Raw genomic sequence first — 7,724 nt, forward strand, 5'->3', positions numbered from 1 at the left:
TACACTTCTTACGCAGATCTGCAATTCCCTGTCGAGCTGCCGCAATCAACTTCTCTGTCCAAATCCTGACTGATAGCACCCAGTCTCTCTTCCACGACTGGAGTTTGTCTGATTGAATAGTGTTTTTTGTCCCATGTGCCTCTTGAGGATTGACCAAAAAGTTCCTTTGGTGTAACTCTGGGGAGTTTCCATCAACGCCTCATGCAACTGTTCCAGAATGTTATCACTTTTGCCTTATTGCAAGCTGCTCCCTCGTGCTGGAATGAGTGTGTCTTCACCAAATGTTGTTGGAAAAAAAGTGCTGGAAGTGTACTTCCATTCCTCATCAGGTTAGACTGGGCTAGCCCAGTAGCTGATGAGAAGCACCCCACAATCTAAGGTACTGATGCCTGACTGTGGCAAGACAACAGGACTGGCAGCGCGCACCTTTTTCTTTCTCCGCACAAGCCTTATTCCGATGCCCCAACTATTTCAAACTTATGTATCCTCCACGAAGACTTTGGCAGTCCTCTGCAAGTTAACCACTATCTTTGTCCAGAACCATCCCAAAGAGGTTCAAAATAGTTGGCTTCTGTGCTGTGCCTGACTTGTACCCAGCTGGTGGAATGGCCTTTCGCCTCAATCGTTCAGATGCGTTCGAAACCAGCTTGAGTCTTTCAGTCATCTTTCAAAAAACTGACGCAACTAATCCGCTTTAGAGACTTGCGCCTGCTACTTTCTCTATGCCCTGAATTCTTCTTTTCTAGAAATTGAACCTCTTTCCGTACTGTTCTTGATAAACGTCAACCTGTCTGATAGGTGCACTTGGTATATGCCTGCCTGTGAAGCCATTTCTCGCAACGGTCTGAGGCTGCTTTTATTGTTCACCATTTGTAAGAAATGCTTTGGATCAAAAGTGTACCATGTCCAAGTCCGGCCATTAAAACCCAATCAGCTAAAGCCTGTAAAGCATTTTCAACTGTGCTCGTCAACATTCTCAACGGAGTTAACAAGATCTTACTGGAAATGATCTCAGCAGGTTCGCCTTTAATGACGCGCATGAAATGCAGTGAAGCGACTGTAGTGTTTTGGGATAAGTTTAAATTTTTCAGGGCAAAGAAGAACTATGCAATTCATCTGGATCACTCTTGGGCTCATTCCTGGAGTATATGCAAGTTAATTGATGTATAAAATACCTAAGCAGCAACTTAGACGACAGATTTCCAATACAATTTACCGGTAATGCTCAACACTGTTTGGCCACGACGTAATCTTCGATTACGCTGTGTGTTGTATATATAGATTATATACGGTAGATGTGGGGCCCGTATATAATGTATACCATTAAGATATATATAGAGATCGTGTATTCACCATATAGCGTAATATCGTATATAACATATATTTGTAGTGTGGTATATAAGAGGTTCGGCCATGTGTTTATATATGGATATGTTATGTATTGTAGGTATGTATTATATGGTGGATATATATGTAGATGCTAGGGTTAGGTAGGTAGGGTGTATCTACTAATATGGTAATGCTCGTTTTGTTCAATAAAATAGAGATGTCATCCTGTAATATATATAATAATATTATATATATATATGTATATGTGTATTATAGATGTATATGTATATATTGTAATTGTAATGGTACGTACAGACCACAGTTGGGGAAACGCGTACTCGATTTATGTTTTTTGAAAGAACCGTTACTCGTCTGCTCATCAAGCCTGCAGCCGCATTTGATCAAAAATCGTGACAAATCACGATTGTGATATATGTATTACAATGGTAAAATAATTGGTTTTATTTATGTGGTATTTTAAATTTCCTTCTTGTTATTTATGCAAAGCTCCAATGAGTTAGTGACGTCAATTAGTCACTGATTCCTTTAGTGAATCATGCTGTGCGTGAGTGATTCATTTCAAAGTTGGAACAGTTCTGCTGCTTATTTGGGTTTGTGGAGTGTGAGTTATTCCCGTTTTTTAGGATACTTTGGATGAATGTAAAAAGTACAAAAAAATGAATGGTTGAAAAAAAGCTATGACTTTAACGCAGAAATGGCTGTTTGTAATAACAATATAACACTTTACTCACTAAACTTCAGCTAATTTGACGCACGCTATTGAGTATTTTTCCGCCTCTTTTCTTTCTGTCTGGGTTAAGATCAAACTCGTACTTTGTGTCTCTCCGCAAGTATATGTGCAAAACCCTAAAGTGATAGTAACAGAAAATAATAAATTAACATATAGATTATATAAAATTTTTTCAGCCCTTATGAACATATGCAGTTCTGATTTAAACTTTTAACCAAGATAAATGTGCGCAGAACTGTATCTATTTCTTGTGTGGAGACGCTTTGTAGGACATTTCTGACGTTCTCATTTGAAGACAGGAAGGCATCTGTAACCACAATAATGAATACCAATACTGATGTCGGCGAATAGATTTGCCTCACAGACATGATAAATTTAATCTATAGAAAGGCTGCTTAAATTTTCACTATACTTTAACGACAATAAAACTATCCACACAAAAAACTGTTTTCATTATTCTAAAAACTCGCTTAAAGAATGCAGGCTTCTCTAAAGCCGAAGCTACTTCTGTTCTAAAGATTAGCTCGTAGGGCGAGTTTTCCAGCGCTCTCTCAGGCCAACTTCATGTCCGTTGCAGACAACAAAGCTGCACAATACAACTCAGATATGGTCGCAGTCTGGAGAATCTGCAATAAAAAGTTGCTAAAGCTATAACCAAAAAAAAGGTTATTACTTATCTATTATATTATTATTATGACATTACCTATTAAGTTGGATTTACTATGATTATAAACATAAAATGTAAGGAAAAAATGCATACTGATTTTGGAGGATCCTTTAATTTTGTATATGACAGTAATGACATTTATATTAAAAAGGCACGCTCTAGTCATGTGGACCATGATGGCTGAGTTCTTCCTGTAGGCTATCGGCAACTTTATCTTGGCACTCGACACTGATGCAGGTAAAAGCCTTAATTATTAATAAATAATTAAAAGTCAGTCTTTGTTTTCCCACCGACATGTTTCTAATCACTCTTTGCTCTTCTGCTTGACGGGCAATGTTCTTATGCCGTCATGAGCTATGAGCGGGGAGGAACTGGCTATTAAAGTAGCAGTTAATATATTCTTTATATTAATCAAACATGTCTGAAATATCTAATCTGCCATAGTTGACTAGAAAAAAAACCTTTAGTAAAGGGCAGGCCCTGAAGCACGAAGGGGGAAACGAAAATAAACTGCACCTCTATATAAACTCTCTAGAAAACGTATGCGCCGAGCAGCAAGTCACTCATTGTACAAGTGAACAATTTTATGCATGCATAAGGAGTTTCAAATACTCTCACGTATTTTTTTTTTTTTCTTTCACCCTCTTCGAATTAGATTAGTCCTTTAGTCAAAATGAACGATTTGCCTAGTTGTTATCACCTTTTCCCCTTTTTCATTCATGCCTTTCAAAAGATATTTTTCAATGAGCTGTTGTAGGGCTCTACGTTGGTCTGCATTAATAAAAGTGTGTTAGGGTCAAATATCGAACGCTTGGCCAAAAAAGTGGTCTGGGTAATTGTCCCTATCCGTCAAATTTCGCCCTGCGTAATATTTACGAAATGTTTCTTGTGGCCAGAAAACACAGCATATTAGAATGGATTCTGAATGATCTAGGGTTTTTGAGGACACTAGTGAACTTGAGATCTTGACATCTGTAAAAACAATAAGTGTCATTTTAGACTATAAAATTTTGTAAAAACCGTGTATTACGGGAAAACTACTAAAAACTTTTCGCTAACAATTTTATCGCAATATAAAAAAAAACATAAAAACAAGACATACTGGTTCAATATGGTTAAGCATATCTTTCCTTCCTTTCACCTGATATCTCAGGGATTAAACTGTTAACAGATCTAACACCAGGAATTTCATGATGTTAATTTGGACAGTTTTTAGAAATAAAATAATAATTTACCAATCAAAACACTGTAAAATGATAGTCACATGCAATTCCTGCGTGACACTCCACATTGAAGTATTTTGTTTAAATAATCTCATTTTTTTTTTTAAATAGTTTAATTAGTTCCGACATTTAGGTCTTGATTACACATCACAGGGGAACCTTTATTTTAAATGTAAAATATTTCACAATATTAAGCGTTCATATTTTTAATCGGATAGCCTAAATGCGTTGTTGAACGAACAAAGAACCTTACTAATACAATCCTTATAAAACTTAGAACAATATTGTATATATCATATGAGAACAAGCACAAGTACATGAATATTTTATTATTATTTTTTTTTTTGAAATTGATTTTTTTATTCCATTACATAAAATGCAGTGAAGTATTTGTTTTCTTAAGTGTACCCAAATGAAGGGCTACTTTTAAACATTTGGGTCCATACAATTTTGTTAAATCCAAAATTTTACTTATTAGTAAAGGAACACTTTCATGCTTGTGTGTGGTCTTAGATTCCTATTCATTTTTAAAACTAGCTTAAGCTTAACAGTTTAAGAATACATCACATCAGCATAGATTAAAAAAATGATTAGTCCACAAATACAAGTTTATTTCAGCTGTTTCACTTGACAACTAACAACAGACATAGTTTTAAAGCATTGCAAGCTACAGCACAACAAACCTGAATTCAAAGAAAGAGAAATTATACAACTAGCTTAAGTGTGCTGAGTGTGTCTGCAATCATTCAGTCAGTGACGACTGTACCAAACTGTGCAGGACTAATAAAAACATTATAAATTGTTACAAAATGAAAAACAAATGTGTGTTTGTCAAAATTTTCCGTTAAACCTGCTGAGATACAAGGAGCATGAACTGAAATTCTCAGTTCCACCTGTTCCATGTGCATGTCCAGGAAACTCATGATATTCATATATGCTCTGTCCACGGAAACCAAAAATCTCAGAAACCAAATGTCTCATTACACCGGCCACACACAGATCAACTCCATCCCTACTTAGAAAATAGCTAGCACCTTACAGTCCTTCCTTAGCCCCTCAGCTACAGGTGATGTCATAGTGATATTTGTATACTGAATTGTGATTGGTTCGTGTCGTAACTTTCCAAGCATTGGCACTTCCTTCAGGTGTCACAAACCTCAAGACAACCCAATTATATATATTTACTTCTTCTTTGAACGAAACTCTCTTCTGTGTTTGTCTGTATATCGGACACCAAATTATTACAGATTTATTTTTTTTTTTCTCTTGAAATCAGGTGAGGAGGAACTGAATTAAGTTTTTTTTTTTTTTTTTTCAAAAAAAAAATATCATTTGAATATATTTTTATTAGACTAAAATGGTCAAAGTTTCAACTTTATATTTTATTTCAAGATAATGATTAACTTTTACTTGTGTAGCTTTTGCTTCTCACAAACGTGTGAACTGTTACAGTAGTTTTTTGGAAGAAATTTGTTAAATTCTTGTTTGTAAAAGTGAATAAACTTTCTTCAATCATATTATTTTTAGGTCAAAAATGGCAAACATAAATGGCACATCGCTGTTGCGTCTGGGTATCAGTAATGACGTTGGCAGGTGGCATCTCTCTCTTGGCATATTATGTTTTTCTGGTTCTCACCTTCAAAAAACTGTCCTGCCTCAAGTTTTTAGACCAGATCAAATTCACAAATCAACTCTGCCAAGAGCAACAAACTATGTAACTGAAAAGGCAGAGGAGAAACCTATAGTTCTGTTATGGGGTTTGGCCTGAAAATTATAGGTTTGAGTTCAGTGACTGCAAAAAGTTTTACAATATTGATAATTGTCATCTGACGGATGATAGAGCTCTCTACAATGATGCAGATGATGTGATAATTTTTCATAAAGCCATCAGCTGGGATCTGTCCAACCTTCCTCCAACCCCTCGTCCTCCGTTCCAGAGGTGGATTTGGATGCATTTGGAATCACCAACCAACACCAAAAAGATACCAGGTCTGGAAACCTGTTCAATCTCACTCTCAGCTACAGACAGGATGCTGATATTCCTGTACGGATGCGCTTGATGACCAGGAAAGAAACCTAATGAGGATTTTGTGATTCCCAAAAAGGACAAAACTGGTGTGTGTGGATTGTAAGTAACAATAGTCCCTCAACTGGTGTCGACACAAGGAACATTTTTTACAGAGAATTCAGCAAATACATACAAGTGACTTTGTTCGGAAGGGCCTATGCAAAGTTCCTGGATTATAATGATTACTATCCAACCATGGCCAGCTGCAAATTTTACCTTGCCTTTGAGAACTCCATCCACAAGGACTACCTCACTGAGAAGATAACGGGCCGCTCGTGGCAGGTACCGTCCCTGTGGTGTTGGGGCTCAGCTACAGACAGGATGCTGATATTCCGTTCCTGCTGAGTCCTTCATTCATGTGAATGACTTCCCAGATGCAAAGTCACTAGCCGAATATCTGCTTCATCTGGACAAGGATGAAGATGCATATCGCAAGTACTTTAACTGGAGGAAACATCTCACTCCAAGTCCTCATTTAATATTACAGACACAAGAGTTTATTCTGCCTATTTGCTCTGCCTGTGACCATGTAGCACGACGCAGGGAATATAAAGAAGCTCATGATATTTATGATTGGTACTTCAGTTAAAGTTACCTCAGGTTTTCTTACATTATCAGTTACTGACTACAATGTTTATGAAATAGATTGTATTTAATATGATCTGTTACTTTTGATATTAGATTTTGTAACTGTTTTGGTTGAAGTATTTTAATAAATCATTGCTTATGGATGACTTAGTAATTAAGTGAAGATGCTTGTACTTTTTTTTAATTTTATATTCCAGTTATAAACTAGTTCTTTTTGTAATTTATTGTGTTTTTTATTCATTTGTAAATAACTCTTCATTTGTAAATTTCTTTTTCATACAAATACTTACACTTATCAGAAAGGTCTGAAATCTTTATCTAAGTGTTAAAGATGAATTTGGTGTTTGACATGTAGAGTGCAGTGTAGCAAACAAATTCAAATAAACTTTTATAAATAAAGCAAATGTTGACTGATTGCAATGTTTAGTTGGAATTCAAGCTAATTCCTTTGTTGTTGTGCAACTGGGCCATTCACGTCTATCTCGTCACGTCTTGTCTCAGGTTTCCATGTCTGTGTCAGTAGCGTCTTCATGTTGGCCAGACCAAGTGCGGACTGTAAGACTTTGAAGTTACAGAAATGTAAACCACACAACCAACACAACAGATTTTTGGCCAGTTGATTGAAAAGTGACTTGGGGTGTATTCCAGAAAGCAGGTTATGTGACATACCCGGGTATGTTTAAGAGTAAGTAAGCGGATAACCTCAACTTTCGGTTCCAAAAATGGAGGTAACTTTCAGGGTATGTTAGTAGTCATTGCAACTCACTCTCTGAACTTAACCTGCTCTGGTTATACTGTATATGTGTGTGTGTGTGTGTGTGTATATATATATATATATATACACACACAGGTCCTTCTAAAAAAATTAGCATATTGTGAAAAAAGTTCATTATTTTTTCCATTATGTAATGATAAAAATTAAACTTTTATATATTTTAGATTCATTGCACACCAACTGAAATATTTCAGGTCTTTTATTGTTTTAATACTGATGATTTTGGCATACAGCTCATGAAAACACAAAATTCATATCTCAAAAAATTAGCATATTTCATCCGACCCAATAAAAGAAAAGTGTTTTTAATACAAAAAAAAGTC

General features: G+C 35.9%; 1 pseudogene; it reads left to right on the forward strand.

The window, feature by feature from the left end:
* Nucleotides 1-5,501: 5,501 nt before the first annotated feature.
* LOC122138212 lies at nt 5,502-6,817 on the forward strand (annotated as a pseudogene).
* The last annotated feature ends 907 nt before the right edge of the window (nt 6,818-7,724 follow it).

This window comes from Cyprinus carpio, chromosome B8, assembly GCF_018340385.1.
Source record: "Cyprinus carpio isolate SPL01 chromosome B8, ASM1834038v1, whole genome shotgun sequence".
NCBI lineage: Eukaryota > Metazoa > Chordata > Actinopteri > Cypriniformes > Cyprinidae > Cyprinus > Cyprinus carpio.